The sequence below is a fragment of the Martes martes genome (assembly GCF_963455335.1).
Source record: "Martes martes genome assembly, chromosome: 10".
In the NCBI taxonomy this organism is placed as follows: Eukaryota; Metazoa; Chordata; class Mammalia; order Carnivora; family Mustelidae; genus Martes; species Martes martes.
The window spans coordinates 70,899,914-70,917,325 of NC_137898.1; the positions used below are offsets into that span (position 1 = coordinate 70,899,914).

A 17,412-nucleotide genomic window follows, 5' to 3' on the forward strand; every position below is an offset into this window, starting at 1 on the left:
CCAAAGGCACCCAAACAACTTCTATAAGAAAAGAGAACTTGTTAATTAACCCTAGCATATGAATACAGTAGCAGTTTCTCAGATAATAAGCTTATATTCTCCAAGATGGCCTAATTAAGTACACTGGGTTTTGTTCTGTGAAATTGGTTTAAATGATTCTCCTGCACTTTTCACAGTTCATTAATAGTATGCCTTTAAGGGCTCTAGAACCTTTTCCTAGAGTACCAAGAAAGGTAAACTAGCCAAATGTGACTTTTAACCTCAAAATTCAAACTGCTTTATCTGTTACACTGAAAAGTACTGCACAGCTGTTTTCCCAGAAAGCCTAGGTTTTTAAAAATCTTCCCTCATTTTTATAATCTAATCTCTACCCTATTTCCATCTATTGTTATATATTGAGTACTATGTTGTAAGGTTTAAATTCATTTCCTTTTAAGTCTTCTTTTTACCCTTGAGAAGATGCTTTATGTTTTCAACAGTGAATAATTATTATTGAGGTAAGAGTAGAGGATGGAAGAAGGAAAGAAAATGAAAGAAAAAATTAGACTTTAACACAAAAGAAAATTTATCTAGGTGTGCATTAAACTTTTGACTAGGTCAATTCTTAAGGAATACCAAAAGATTTTTAACTGGCAGGAACAAAGGCTTGACAAAACCAAAAGGCAGGTTTCCTTATGATCTAATAAGATAATTTTGTCTTCATAATTAGCAAATCGATGTTGCTAAAATAGCACATGGAAAAGTATGCTCAAATGTTCCCCCAGTGGGAACAATGTGCATGATTCAGACTGTGAGCAATGACAGCATAGGACCACTTTGGAGAAATGCACACAATTGCCAAATCGTATCCTCAGGCACCAGACTGTGTGAGTCCTCTACCCACTACTGATTCCTGTCTCTGAGATATGTTGACACATTTATTTGTCATGTGTCTTTCTTCAGTCTGCATGGTGGTGTAATTCTTTAGTCTGCATGGTGGTGTAGTAAAAAAAGTACTGAGTTCAAGGTCAGAAGACTTGAGCTGTAGGCCAGACTCTCACACTTAGGGCCTGTGCATGCCACTTGACCTTCCCTAGTGTCAATTTCCTCATCTGTAGATTAGGGTTAATAATACCTGTAACTGCTTACCTCCCAAGTCTGTTGTGAAGACCAAATGACATATATGTATTAGTGTTTTGTAAACTATAAAAATTAAGCATTCTCCCACTGCAAGTTTTTCCATCTATACCTTCTACTTATGACATTTGTTTTACTGAAAATTTTTTTTGAAAATTAAGAGCCAGTCTAGTTCTTCCAGTGGCCTCTCTCAAGAGCAGATCCCTTGTCTTTATAAGCGTCTTTATCTGTAAGTGAGAGGTTGGACTAGATTGATAAATCAAAATGTTATTTAGCAGGAGAACATTTTTTTAAATAGACTTATTCAGAAGATCAGCATATTTAAAATGAACAAAAACAGGTTTGCTCTCAGTTGAGATGGTTGAAGCTGGAATGAGGAGAATTCAGAGTCCTGCCTAATTAAGGATCCACCAAAACACATACACTCTACCCCACTTAGGCAGCCGCTGAGGTCCCTTACAACAAGCCTTAGATCCTCCCACTCTAACCTTCTGTACTGTTGATGTGATGATCCAGGAACTATGCTCCTAAGAATCTTCAAACAAAAGTCACTCTACTATAAAGGAGTAGAGAAATATGGTATGGATGGATAGATGCCCCGACATCTGAAGTCTCGTTGGCTGACCAACAAATCTGTTGAAATGTAGCCAAGTCAGTCTAATCATGTGAGTACCAACTTCTGGAGATGGAAGATGTCTTTAAGAAGCTACGTGGAATATTGCAACAGTTCTCATAGAGCAGAGAACTCTGCAAAACTATAAAAGTAAATATTGAATGGGCAATTCTCCAATTTGCTCTCCGCTGAATATACAGCAACACTGCATTTCTTTGACACTGTTTTCAGTAAGAATGACTCAGAGATGAAGAAGCCACTTGTAACAAAGCAACTAATGCAATGCCATTTCTCAATGCCCCCAAACAAGTGAGATTGTACATATGGAGGTTGGCTTCAGTATCCACAGATCATATAATCACAGAATGTCTGACCTGGAAATAGTGTTAGAGAACAACCAGTCTATTTTACAAATGACAGATGTGAAATCCAGAAAGACTGTGAGCTGCCCAAGTTTAGGAATTCATTCAAGCTTCATTAAGTAAACACTAGCTGAGAACTAACCATGTGCCAGGTGGTATGGATAGGAAGACAAATAAAACATGATCTCTGCCCAAGTAGTGGGAGAAGTCAGGCAAATAATCCAAAACTGTAGTTTGACTGTTGCAGAGCCAGGGCTCCAAACTCTGTGTCCAGGTTCTTAAGCCAGTGTCTGTTCCACCAGCTCACACTGTCTCTCAAAAAACATGAGAAAGTAGTAAGGAACTATGGCCAAACTGATCCAAAGATATATTAACATCAACTAAGCCTGGGTCTTCAGGGTGCACAAGTACTTTGAGGGCTCTATTCTTGTGTGAAAGAAATTACTTGTAAGGACTTCCTAGAACATGGAGGAAATCATGAATGGAAAAGCAAACTTAGCATACATTCCATGGCCTTTACTCCAACTTTTGAAGAAGTTGCCACGAAGGTCAAAGTCATGAAAAATTCCATTAGCTACTGGCATACTTTTCAACCTATTTAAGCAAGAAAAGGAGATTTTAATTAGCTGTCTTCATGCGCTTATATTTTCCTTTACTGTGTAACATACTGAAGAAATATACAAGATTTCAAAGATCTATGCTATCATCCAGAAAGAAAAACAAAAACAGAAACAAACAAAAAACTATGGCCATACCTTACAAAATCTCATTTCTTCATTCTTAGTAAGATTCTAACATGAATTTTTTTGAATTCCTGCTAATTTTCTAAACTGCTGTGTGGTTTTCAGCTACGGCAAAGTAAAATCAGCACATATACCGCACAAGAAAACTTTAGGGGGCAACATCAATCAACCTCCGTTTATATGACAGAAGTCTAACACTAGTAGACTGAGGTCAGTCATCTTTACAAAGAACCCATCTTCTATCCATCCATTTATCCATTCATTCATCTAGGACACATTTATTGAGTACCTTCTACATGAATACCACAATACGAGGAACTATGTAGAATACTAAAGAAATAGAACAGTGTTTCTCAACGTGTAGCTCAAGGACCCACCTGGATCAGAATCATCTGGAGAAACTACTAAAAATATAAGTTGCTAGACCCCACTAATGTAGATTTTCTTTATTGATTTAGTTCCCTATAGCAGGCAACATAAACCAATTTGTGCTCCCTCAGACAAAGAAGGAACTCACTGGAAGGATGTCGGGGAGTAACAAAATTGACCAGAAATTGGAACTGAGGGAGCTGTAGAGGAACCACAACAACAATCAAAACACGGGAACAATGTGGTCTTCATGCTGACTCTATAATGATTTCTAGTTCTAACTTTGTTGTCTTACTGCTCTAGATGGAAATTTCTGAAACAGGGTCTCCAAATGATGGTGTCTTAGGCCCAGGCCCAGGTGACACTTCCTAAAACTGTACACAAAGGGAGATTACTCTAAAGGAAAATTAGGACGAAAATGGGAAGTGGAGTTAAAACTAACAAGTGCCTCATTACCTATTAAATCAGAATCTCTGGGGGTGAAACTGGCAGGCAGGGGTGGGGCATGGAGGGGTGGGTGGCGAGGGGTGTTAACATTTCTTTAAACAAGCTCTCAGATAATTATGAAGTATTCTGAAGTCTGACAAATACTGTTGTAAAAGATATAGTCTATATCACAAAATAGATTTAAATTAAAGTGGAAAGCAAAGATAATTATGAAACTGAAGAATAATTCCAAATACCTGATCAAATTTTGTCTCCCTACAGGTATTTCCTCCATCTCCACTCCTTACCCTTAGTAGTCATCCATTCAATCAACAGTGAGCATCTTTATAAAAAGGGATAGTATACTTACTACAATGAAAGTAAGTATATACATATTTTTATGGAAAAAATAGGTGCATAAAAAGCAAGTTTGGAAGACTACATATCAAAATGTAAACAATGAAAAAGAAAGAATAATTCCAAAGAAAATATAAACAAATTCATGATGGTTATATAGACTAGAGATACTTGATATAAAAGATTTAAAATAAAGATAAATGGGGGCGCCTGGGTGGCTCAGTGGGTTAAAGCCTCTGCCTTCACCTCAGGTCATGATCCCAGGGTCCTGGGATCGAGCCCCACATCGGGCTCTCTGCTGAGCAGGGAGCCTGCTTCCTCCTCTCTCTCTGCCTGCCTCTCTGCCTACTTGTGATGTCTGTCAAATAAATAAATAAAATCTTTAAAAAAATAAAATAAAATAAAGATAAATGTAACTGAAATCCTTTATTTCAAACTCTTATGTGTACTTTCTGTATTTTCCTAATCCAACTCATTGGGAGTATAATTGATCATTGTTAGTGATTATGTTCAGACTTTCACATGGCTGATAGTTTCAGACTTTCAAGAAACACTGCATGTCAGATTTTCTTAAATTATAGAAAATTTCATCATTATCACTATATGTCAAATAAAGAGACATAGTCATGAACCAGCTCCTGTAATGCATCTAGTGAACTAATACGTTCATCTTTACTCATTCCAAACAACATTTGAGGACCTTCCACATGTATAGTTTTATCCTAGGAGCTATGTTGTAGGGAAAAAAAGTAGAAGGGTACTAGCTAAAGAAAAAAGATAATTTTAATAGGAAATGACTAAAGAATCATGTGAAAGCAACTTATAATCAAATACATGATGCTATAATCGAGATTCTAGATAGTGTCTAATGTGTGGTTTACCAGTGACTGAGGACAAGATAAACCATCAGCATTTTTTTGTGTTGTATTCATATGCAGTAGGCATAGACATAAAATAGAAGACTTACAGGTGGTTCTGAAATAGAGTGTCAACCATTGTGTGGTAGCTGTGGCCCAGGGCAACCAAGAAGAGCCTGGCTCTTTCAAACAGGAAAGTGTCTACCAGTCACCACCAACTGCCATGCCCCTAGCTGATCAGAGGCAAAACTGAGAACAGTGAACCAACGGAGTAGTTAGTAGCTTATTCAGGAATTAGGATGGTAGCTGGCTCTTACTAGATAGTAAATGCTCCTTGTTGAATGGTTCTTCATTTGGAAAGAGCTGCTGCTCTTACATTGATTTATCCAACCCCCCCCCACACCTTTTCCTCCTCTTTTGCCCCCTCCTCTGGATCCCCACCACATACAACACCAGGAGAGAATAGTCACCATCCACAACATCATCTTTGAATGAAATATTAAACTCATATCTAGATGCCAAACACCTAAAAATACATTGCAAAACATAACCTAAATTGTGGACTCAGCTAGAGGCCCATCCAAAAAAAGAATAAAAAGTAATGTAGGTTCAAGCAAGAAGGGATATTTGTGCTGTTTTTATGCATAATATTTCAAGCTTTGCCTCTATGAAGCTTAGACTTACTAAAAGCATATTAAAATAAAGCTAACCGGTTACCTCACAAGTCAAGTCTTGTAGGTGTAGACCATTATTATTTTAATTATAACAGTTGGTAATATCATAGTAAACATTTATGTAGTGCTGTACATTACTACTTAAAATTAGTTAAAGCCAAAAGCAGTATCATTTTTATTCACTAATGAGAATGAAGTTTGACTGTTTTGTGGAACCTACAGAGAAAAAGACAGATGGACTAGAAGTTCAAATATTTGATGTAAATTTCAGTTAAAATACTCAGCTGTGTAATTTAACTATAGCATAATGAAGCTCCACACATTAAAAAAATCAAATTATTAAAATAATGTTATTTTATTTCAAATGTTGCTTTTAATTACAGAGCATAATAGGCACTGATAGTCTATATCAGTGTTTCTATAACTTTTCTGATAATATGAATCACAAGGAATGTTTGTAAAATTTTTAATTCCTTAGCTCTCAAGGCTTGGAGTTTCTGATTCATCAGGTCTGGAATGAGACCAGGGAAACTGTATTTTTAACCAATACCATAAGAAATTCTTATTGTCAGGGAAAATCAGGAAACAGTAGATTTTGTGAACTGGTATCCAACTCCAAGACCCCATAGAAACTTGGAATATACAATTTTATAATCAATCAAACTTTACTTGTGTAATCAATCCATCAGGCACTGGGCTTAAGACATTCCACATCTCTTTTGATCTTCATAGCATTCCATAAGATATCCATTTCCAGGCTCAAACTCTGAAAAGCTGAATAACTAGATCAAAAGAAAAAATGGAATAATTAGACCAAAATCACAAAGCTGGTTCTACCTGGCTCCCTAGCCTATACCCAATCAGTACATATTTTCTTCTACATTGCCAAATCCTGCATCTCTGAAAAGACAAAAAGGGGGAAGGGGAAAGAAAGAAACAGAATACTAGTAAATGCACTTAAGCTTTACAAGAGATTATTGAGTATACATAGTATACTAAAAAGTTAAATCTACCTTAAATTCTCCAGTTGAAATGTAAAATTATTAAAACTTGTTAAAAATTGTTTAAAAGTTATTAACATTATAATTGTTCTAAATTATTTAAAATTGTTAAAAATTACATTCTCCAGTTGAAACGTAAGATTCTTAAAAAGAACGGTGTCCTGAGGGAAGACCAAAGGGAATAGATGGTCATAAAATAAATCAAAGACTATAGTTGATTTCTACATTAGTGTTAATGTAGATGTTACTTTGTTAGAAAGTGTAGAGCCCCTTCTTGTTGAGGAAGTAGAAGAAAGAGTAAGTAGGTCATGAATATATAAGGGGATCTGGTGTATTATTTCTCTGAAGTTGGCAATTTAAACTATAAGGAGAATATTCTTTTCTGGTGGGTGCAACTCTTAATCTTGACTTAAGGAACTAAGGCAAAAGTAATGTATCTCCAACCTTTGTTTTGCAATAGTGATGCTGAGAAGGGAGATTCTCCAAAGTCTCTTAATAAACAAGCCTAGTTATGAGAATCAGGTTATCTTGTACAAATGCAAGAAATAATTGACCTGAGTTGAGCTAACTTTTTCAGAGAACACAAGCTGAGTTGAGCTAGTTTTTGTACAGAACACAGCTCTAATGTTACCTTGAAAGGCCCAGCAAACAAAACCTTCAGGACTTTGATGTAGAAATGGGACAGATAGCTCATGACAAGAAACGGTAGACCCTGTCAGCAAATTGTTATTGAAATGACTGCCCCTCCCATTTTTAGTTTGTGGTATTGGTCTGAATGTAGACAGTAGTGATTATTTTTCAGTTTTGTTATAGGATGTGGCTACTTCCTAGGCTTTCAAAAATTCTACTTCCTTGGTTCCTTTGTTTCAGTGTATCACAGTTATTCCTGCTCTACCTTTAGAGGAGGTGACCGGAAATAGACTTGGGTGGGGAGAGGGTATTTACAGCTTGAGGGAGAACACAGTGTAGATGAACTTAGCTCAGGGGAGCTTCCAGAAAGGTAACAGACCCATAAACCAGTAAGAGGACAGTTTTAAGAATGAGTCTATATAATGAGGTGGCCATAAATTGAAAGGGCCTGGCAACATCAAAAATCATATTAATTCTAGTCTTTCTTATATAGATGAGATAGGCCAGAAATTAACAGCTTTGTGTTAGAAAAGCAAAATAATAGGGGTGCATGGGTAGCTCAGTTGGTTAGGCATCCAACTCTTGATTTCTGCTCGGGCCATGATCTCACAGCCATGAGATAGAGCCTTGCATTGGGCTCCAGGCTCAACATGTTGTCTGCTTAGGATTCTTTTTCTCCTTCCTCTGCCTCTCCACGCACTCACACATGCACATGCACTCCCTCTCTCTCTGTCTCTCAAATAAATATATAAATAAAATTGTTAAAAATAAAGAAAAACAAAATGATATCCCAGGGGAGATGTTTAAACACTAAGGCAGGGAGAGGGATTTTTTTTTTTAACCTCCAAAACATACTTTGTGTATGAAGAAGCATCCTAGTGACTATAAATTATTTTAATGTTTTATCTCTACTGAATTTTTTATTTACACTTAATTTTTTAGCTGAAAATAGGTTTTGAGGACCTGAATGTATAAAGTAAGAAGATTGAAGAAAAAGCCTAATTCTCAAAGACAGAAAGCTCTATTACAAAAATAGAGTAATGATTAATAAATCACTACTGAATTTAGTAGTGATATTAATAGGGTGGATTATAGTGATTCTTCTAGGAATTAACTGCCTTAGTACTTTGTGTTTGAGATCAGGGGCTAAATCCCCTTTTCTTTAAGATCCTCCTGATTCTAAGAACTATAAATTTATGAACCAGAATCTGAAGGAGAAGAAAAACCCTTTTCTCCTTAGTATGTCTATGCCTAAGAAACATTTTCAAACCAGATTGTATTATTTCTTCATACCATGCCATATTCTATCTACATGCCAAGTGGAAAATGTAGTTGGAAATGTTTTTTGGCCAAATTTAACTCTGTTCTGGGAAAGTACTTCCTTCACCAACCACAGCTATTCAGACACATCTTAGAATGTAGTATAGGTATCCAAGGAGTATCCACCATGGACACTTAACCCCTGAATTAACTCTTAGAAAAAATTGCAAATTGATTACTGAGGCATCTGGGACTGGCATGGGTGTCTGGCTTCTTTCTTACATACCTCTAGCCTAGCCCACAAGTTGGTTGAGCATTGTGAGAGAGGACGAGCAAGTCGTCCTTTTAGACATTTCCACGTGACTGTTTCCTAGGTCTATCATACTTAACTTTCCCAAATCAAAACCAGTTCCCCCAAAAATGTTCTACCTGCAATCTTTCCCGTCTCAGTAAATGGCACCACCATACACCCCAAAATTCAAGTCCAAACATAGGACTCATTCTGCTTTACCTCACTCCCCAAATCCAACTTGTCAACAAATTCTGGAAATTCTGAACAAATTATTCTGAAAGAAATCCTCAATTTCATCATCATTACAATTATTATCCTGCTCTAAGCCACCATCATCACACATCTGGACTACTAAAAGCCTCCTGTTTTCACTGTTGTTCTTTTATACGCCACCCTTTAGCCAGAAGACAGAATCAGCTTTTAAAAAACATAAATCAGTCTGTATCTCTTCCTGGCTTAATCCAACCCTGTCCATGGCCTCCCACTGTAACTGGAACATAGCCAATAGTCTTGTTATACCCTTCAAGAGCCTTTATGCTCTGGCCTCTCTCTGTGTCTACAGTCTCACCTCCTACCTCTCAATCCTTTCTTCAATTCACCCTAACTACATTGTCATTTCCTCTGTCTGATGGACCTGTACACCATGCTCCTATGCACTCAATGCCCTTGGATTGCCATTTCCTTTTTTTTTTTTTTTAAGATTTTATTTATTTATTTGACAGATCACAAGTAGGCAGAGAGGCAGGCAGAGAGAGAGAGGAGGAAGCAGGCTCCCCGCTGAGCGGAGAACCCAATGCGGGGCTCGATCCCAGGACCCTGAGATCACTACCCGAGCCGAAGGCAGCGGCTTTAACCCACTGAGCCACCCAGGCGCCCCTGCCATTTCCTTTTGCTGATAGCTTTTCATCAGGCCTTCTTATAGATGTCTCCTCCTACTTCAGGTCTCAGCTCAGTTATTTGTGCCTCAGAAAAACTTTCCCACGTTTCCTATCCGTGTTCATTAGATTTGGAGGGAGAGATCTGATTTTTTTTTTTTTTAAATCTGTGTGCATCTATTACTTTGATTTGTAAATTAAGGTAAAAATAAATGTATAAATAAACAGAAAGCTTCTCTAATCACTGTATATCACTTTGTTTTCTTTCTTCATTGCAATCATCCTTATCTCAAATTAATTTTCTTTATTTATGTGTTTCTTGTCTATTGTGTGTTTCCCACTACAATGTAAGCTCCATGAGAGAGGAGATTTATTTCAAGACACATGTCTGCCATGTCAAACAGTGTATCCCAGTGCCTACAAGGCCTTTGTGCATTGTAGACACTCAATAAATATTTGTTAAATGAGTAGATTTCAGTTGCCTAAGAGAGGTTGTTTCCTTTGGCTGAGAAAGGTCTTGTGCATTCATTTGAAAAGAATGTTTAGTGAAATATTTTGTCCAAGTTGGATTCTATTTGCATATTAAGATACTACTGCCAATATCCATGCACATAGAATGGTTCCTTGACACAAATGAGAAATTGTCAACATACATGCAAAACTTGTAACAAAGATGGCAAATAGATAGCTATATCTATTTCAGCATATCAATGGGAAGGTTCACATCAAAGTGAAAATTGAAAAGCAAATTTGATGTTGATTTGGATCTGATAGCTAATGTCTGAGTTCTGTTTTCTAGACCATGGTGAACCATGTGGAATTGCTGATACTGGGTGAAACCAGAATATGAGGATACTCTAAACTGATTTTCGGCACAGTAAGAATGGAAGAATAAGAGGTAAGGATAGCTGCCTAGACATGCCAAATGAGATAGAAAGTTATGAGGACGTGGTTCTAACAAGTTATTTAGAACCAGGGCTTTGAAAAATATGAGTACTCATTGATTGAATGCCTACTGTATGCCAGGTCATTGTCTCGAATCTTTACAGAAACAATGTAGGTAGGCATTGTTTCCCCATAACTATGTAAAAAGTAAAACAATAACTTAAACTAGATTTTTCAAATCCCAAAGCTGACATACTGTCCACTGCTCCACACGTTCTTCTGATGATGCACTCCATTTATTTCTGTGACTGCTGACATAAGTTTAGAGCCTGGCACAGCATCCTCATGGAATCATGCCTAGCTGGACAGTAAATGCCTCTGCTGCCTGCGGTGGGGGGCACCTGAATGTCCAGGCTGAGCTGGGTCCAAGGTTTGCTGACTAAGTAGGTTTCAAGTCTTGTGCTCATTCCTCTTCCTCCTCCCTTTCTTTCCCAGCATCCCCTGCAGCTCATTTTTGCTTCTGTCCACTGGGGAAAGCATCTTCCAGGTGCTAATAAGAAAAATACTCTGGCCATAGTGTGAGGGGAAAATGCAGCTCAGCGGAATCACTACTGAGAACCTAGGCAGGCTTAGGCAGTGTGATCTGAAGAGCTGAAGTGTGCAGCCCACAGAGAGAAAGAGTTGGGTAGAATGCAAAATTGAAGAGGATGTGCATAAGACAAAAATCTTCCTGACAGAGATGAATTAGTTATGGGACTAACTCCCCAAGGTAAGGGATGTGGCTCCATTCCCTAACTCATGAGCAGAAGACATGCTAGAGAGGACCAGCAGGAGACGGGCGGGGGTGGGGGGGTACATCAATGACTGATAGGGGCTTTCCACCTTTAAGTTTTATGAAGGTGAATGAGCACTTTTGAATGGAGGAATAAAAACGATAATAAAAACGAAGAGACGGAGCTGACTCAGGCACTGCAAACATAAAGAGGAATAGAGGCTTTTGGCCCTCATGCTGAGTGAGAAAACCCATTTCTTCCAACTGGGAGATAATAGAGTCAAGCAAGCATTTCAGAGTTTTGAATTCGGAGTTCAGGTTCTGCCACTTGCCCATAAATTATATGAACCTGAGCAAATTACTTAACCTTTCTAAGTTACAAAATAGGAATCATACCCCATTTTATTGGTTATCTCTCACTATAAAATAGGGATAACATCATTGCAGAGGATTCTGATAAGATTGAATGAGATAACTCGGGTAAAAATCAGTGTCTAGCATGTAGTAAGCACTCATTGAATGACAGCAATTATTAATGTGTCATGGCTTTGTGCAGAGGGGGAATGTAGACAGGTCACTGTTATCAAGGTCAGTTTATGGGAACAGTTCTCCCCTTTATTTTATTTATTTATTTTTTTTATTTGACTGACAGAGATCACAAGTAGGCTGAGAGGCAGGCAGAGAGAGAGGAGGAAGCAGGCTCCCGGCTGAGCAGAGAGCCCGATTCGGGGCTCGATGCGGGGCTCGATCCCAGGACCCTGGGATCATGACCTGAGCTGAAGGCAGAGGCTTTAACCCACTGAGCCACCCAGGCACCCCCAGTTCTCCCCTTTAAACTTAACGACGATGCCTTCTTGGTTTCATTATTTCCTGTGTCGATAGCCCACACTTTCTCTACTGACTTGGCTTTCAGCTCTCAGAGAAAATGAAACTCAAATATGATAGACACCACCCCTACTCATAGGCAAGCTTGCCAAAGAACAGTTCAACCCATGTTGGTCCTCTGCATCATTCTGAACATAAAACCATCTCCTCCTTCTGTGTTGTGCACAGAAGATAATACTAACGACATTGTACATTTATTCAATCTTTTACAGTTTACAAAGCACTCTTGGGAAAGGTTACTATTTCTATTTTATTTTTCCAGATTATTTATTTGAGAGAGAGGGTGGGATAGAGGGAGAGGAAGACAGAGTCTTAGGCAGACTCTGTGCTGAGCAAGGAGCCTGGTGTGGGCTCAGTCTCACTACCCTGAGATCATGACCCTGAGGTCACGACCTGCGCGGACACCAAGAGTGGGACGCTTAACTGACTTCGCTGCCCAGGTGTCCTTACTATTTCTATTTTATAGATGAGGAGACAGAAACTTAGGTGAAGCAACTTGATTAAAGTGACATAGATAATTGGTGGGTGGAGCAGGGATCCACAACCAGCTCCTCCAGACTTCCAGTCTGGAGCTCTTTTATACCCCAAGATGCCGTAGGGGATGGGAGCAGGTAGCAGATTTGAAAGCTAGTTGCTTCCAATCATAAAACATTAAATTTTAGAACAGAAAGTAACTTTCAGATTATATAATATCATAGCTTTTAGACTGTATCCAAGGAATACTGTAGGAGGTGGGGAAAAACCAAGCAGGAGGTAGATTGTATGCATCTCAGATTTTATCAATTAATTTTGTTAACATTACAATGCACTTAGAATGACTGTCTAAATCATTAAGAATTTCCTTTAAAAAGAATGAAGTTTGAAAACTCCTGATCTGCTTCCTTTCTCCAGGAATGTTAATGAGGCCCAGCCTGTTTAAGTGACTTGTCCATATCTCATGACTAGTTAGAAGCAGAGTGAGGAATAGCACTGAATCCTCATTACCTGCATATTTGATAAACATCCCGTAAATGTCCTCATTCTCCAAATATTTTCCTCTGATTAACTGAAGCAAGTCATTTAAATCATCAAGAAGAAGTAAGCCCTGGGGCACCTGGGTGGCTCAGTGGGTTAAGCCTCTGCCTTCAGCTTGGGTCATGATCTCAGGGTCCTGTGATCAAGCCCCATGTTGGACTCTCTACTCAGCGGGGGGCCTGCTTCCCCGTCACCCTCTGCCTGCCTCTCTGCCTATTGTGATCTCTCTCTCTCTCTCTGTCAAATAAATAAATAAAATCTTTTTTAAAAAATTTAAAAAATGTAACAAGAAAAAAAAAGAAGAAGAAGAAATAAGCCCTGAGGTTAGTCTCTCCTAATGACTCACTCTGGGACCTTGATCAGTCCACTGATCTCTGAACCCTTGGCTTTTCCATAAGTAGTATGGGATGATCATTCCTGTCTAAGTGGCTCTCAGTGTGGGTGTTGTGATGAGTGTAAAAAAAAGAACATGTGGATGTTCACAGGGCTTTTCCAGGGAAGGAGACTTAGCAAGTTCAATATCTTACTTACAAATGCCCACCAAGGATGTCATTGCTTCTAAGGTGATCTCTACAATTTATCATCCCTATGTATTTGTTGTCCTTCATTTGAGAAGGCAATGTAGTTCATCTAAGTAACCATGTCAAGGTTTATGAAATAGCCTCAAAAACTTCTTAGCACTTTGGCTTTCTGAGAGGGCTGTGATTCTTACTACTTGCAGGTGGTAGGTAAATCTTTTAAGGTTAAACTCGTTTCATTCTAGACATGTTATAAAGGAAGCTACCTCTACTGAGTTCTAGCAAACACAGGGGACCTAGAGCTAGATGATATCAAAGGACTTGTGTGCAGGTTGCAGAGTCTAGAACGTTCCCACCTAACTGGCAGATTTTCCTTCTTCAACAAGGAATACTAAGAAGATACTATCCCTGACCTTCAGGCTGACCTTGAAAGCAGTCTAAGGTACTTGTGATCTTGGCTAAGTTCTTTATTTCTTTGAGCTTGTTTTCTCATTTGTAAAAGGCAGATATGGCCTTCCCTTTCCACCTCATAGGACCATCAGGGATCAATAGAGAGAACAGAGGGTGGTGTGTTTTTCAACTGTGAAGTGTATGCTAACTAAAAGAATTGTCATTTTTAAGAATGTGTAAAATATGACAATTATCTGTAATGTGAATTTCAGCTAAATCCTCTCAGTTTGTTAGAAATACCTACTTTGGAATGATCAACTACTCACGAGGAAGAAGGATGTTCCAAATTATGCTGATCTCTATATAGAATGTAAAGTAGCCATACCAAGCAAGGGAAAGTTCGAGCTAAGAATTACCTCCTTAACTGGCATGATCACAAAACCAGAAATATTTTTCTACTTTCAATTAAGAATATTTTAAATTAAAAAAATAAGAAATTAAACAGATCTTTACCAAAATTCTACTCTGGATGCCTCAAATTTCTAACTATATCTCTTGGAGAACAGCATTTCTATGATTATTCATGTTGATACTTTAAAAAATCTGGACCTAGTTTCCATTATGCAGACAAGCCACAGAAGCCAACCAATATTTTAAGACTGCAATGTTTACTAATGGATGTCTGGCTAGAAACAGTGTTGGCAGAATTCTGGCAGAGGCATTTACTCTCACTAATGATGTGGAACAGGGCTGTGTAATCATGTCCACTTGGATTAAGTCTACCCAAGGCTATCATATTTTGAAATGGAACCAGAAACAAGCACCCCCCAAAGTCCTAGGATTTTCCTGGAAGAAGCATTACATCAGAACTGGTTTAGACCTTCCCAAAGTCATTGCCCTAGCCATTCATTTCATTTGGGATCTCCTTTGCAAAAATGACTTCACAGAGTAGAATGGATATCAGACTCTTTTGCAGAATATTTAGAGACATAAAGACAATATATTCTATATACGGGCCATCCCAGACCAGGAATAATCTTTCAAACATTTCTTTAGAAAACACGTCAACTGTGTTTCTTGTGGATATCCTAACAGATCCTTAAGGTAAAAGGACACTCGATCCACAGCCCCACCCTTCAACTCCATGCCCCAGGAAAGAAAGCTGTTCCCAGTTATGCATTATCAATTTCTTCCTAGCTATACCTGGGACTAGAAGCATCAGTAGTTATTCATCAGTAAGGAAGAAGGACAATGACATTCATTTTGACTGTCTGGACATTGTTACTGTATCACACTTCTGGGGGAAAGTAATTTCTGTCTTTTAAAAGAGACAGATTCCAAACTAAGATATGTGGGAAATCATTTGGTATTTAATAGAATTCATCTCATGCACACAGTGCTAAAAAATTATAATTAAAAAGGAGCTAGGCAAGGAAAATTAATAACAGCAAGCCTTTAAAATGGAAATCTTTAGAATAAAGGAGTAGCTGTTGTTATCATATTAGTATTATTCTGTATTAAAGATGTCAAGATACTGTCATTGGATTTCTTTTCCTTCTTCTAGTTTCTAGACTTCCAAGGAAACTTCCTTCTATTTTCTGAAACTAGATGCTGCTTTAAAGATTTTAGAAATAAACCATGAAATGAGTACACTAAAGAAGCATTAATTTTTACAGATTATTAAATAACATTTTTATCCCACATTAATAATTTAATCACAACATTTGTTAAATATCCTAAAGATAGTGTTATCTGAAACCAAATCTGGTTGTTTCAAATGGATAGGAACTTGGCTGTGGGGTAGGGAAGAGATTTTCTATTCCTTCCTTCCTTCCATTCTTCCTTTTCCACTCGTATGGCCTTATGATACTCCATTTCAGTGGAAGGGATACCTCGGGAAACAATGTGCCAAATGCCTGTGTGATAGCATTCAGACAAGAAGGCGTATTTGCAACATGTGAAGCTGTAGTCACTGCTGCTCCCATATGTCCTCTCTCAAGATGTTTGTGCGTCCGTGACTGATGTAGCTGTCATCAAAGACTATCCCTTTAATTTTTAACATTGTCAAAGTTAATATATGCCCTTTGCTTTTCAACATCGTCAATGTTACATCAAACCTTTCAATTTTTAACATTTTAAAGTTAATATAAACTCCATTAAATAGTTCTCAGCTGATCAAACACAGGAATGATCACTATGAATGAGTCATATTAGTTTTTCCGGTAGGGAACCAGTAAATTTTTCTGGCAATGATCTTGTCAACAGTCATAATGATATCTACCCTTATTTATAATATTATTTTGTATGCAAAGTACTATCATCCTCAACACCTCATTGGAGACCCTGCTCACAGCTCACCGCTCGCGGATTCTTCCCTAACTGTGCCATCTCTTCATCTTCCCTCCAGCTTGTCACCTCCCCTCCTACCTCCTCACCTGGCCCCCACCCCTGGAGCTTTATTCTCTGCATGTGCACCAGCTTCTGTCTTCATCCTTGCAAGCATTGTTAACACAAGATAGTATGTGTAGTAGACTCAACTAAGCATGTTGGTTTCCTAGGATTGCCATGGCAAGGACCACATATTGAGTGGCTTAAACAGCATAAGTTTATTGTCTCAAAGTTCTGAAAGTCGAAATCTGAAATCAAGGTGTTGGGAGGGTTGTGCCTTCTGAGAGCTGCAAGGAAAGCATGTGTTCTAGGCCTTTCTCCTTGACTTGTAGATGGCTGTGTTCTTCCATATCTCTTAACACTGTCTTCCCTTTATGCATGTCTCTGTGTCCAAATTGCCTCCTTTATAAGGACACCAATCATGTTGGATTGTTAGGCCCGGCCTAACAATCTCATTTTAACTTGATTATCTTTATAATGATTCTATCTCCAAATAAGGTGACATTCTGAAGTACCAGATATTAGGACTCCAACACATCTGTTTCAGGACACAATTCAACCCATAATACCAAGGCTTAAAGATAGCAAACAGAAAATATAACACAGGAGGAAAAAAAAAAAACTTAAGCTAAATCTCAAGTGTCATTGTCAGGGAATCTGTTGGCTATGCCTGGTATAGGGTCTGATTCTCTCTATCCTTCTGTCCATACTGCTACCCTATTTCCAGGGCTGGCTGACCATCCTGAGTGGAAATCTGATTGTGTACATGGATTGTGTACATGCCTCTGTACCTGTGGTGGTTAATTTTTTGTGTCAGGTTGACTGGGCCACAGGGTACTCAGATATTTGGTTAAACATTATTCTGAGTATTTCTGTGAGAGTGTTTTTGGATGAGATGTACATTTAAATCAGTAGACTAAGTAAAGCGTATTGCTCTCCATAATGTGAGTGGGCCTTGCCCAGTTGGTTGAAGGCCTGACTAGAA

At 38.3% G+C, this 17,412-nt stretch overlaps 1 long non-coding RNA gene across 1 annotated transcript in view; it reads left to right on the top strand.

The window, feature by feature from the left end:
- Positions 1 to 17,412, top strand: part of LOC308350445 — a 59,294-nt gene that overhangs the window by 20,206 nt on the left and 21,676 nt on the right. The window contains exons 2-3 of the long non-coding RNA XR_013967526.1: positions 3,912 to 4,009; positions 10,375 to 10,473. This is a non-coding gene — a long non-coding RNA (uncharacterized lncRNA). The remainder of the gene's footprint in view (positions 1 to 3,911; positions 4,010 to 10,374; positions 10,474 to 17,412) is intronic.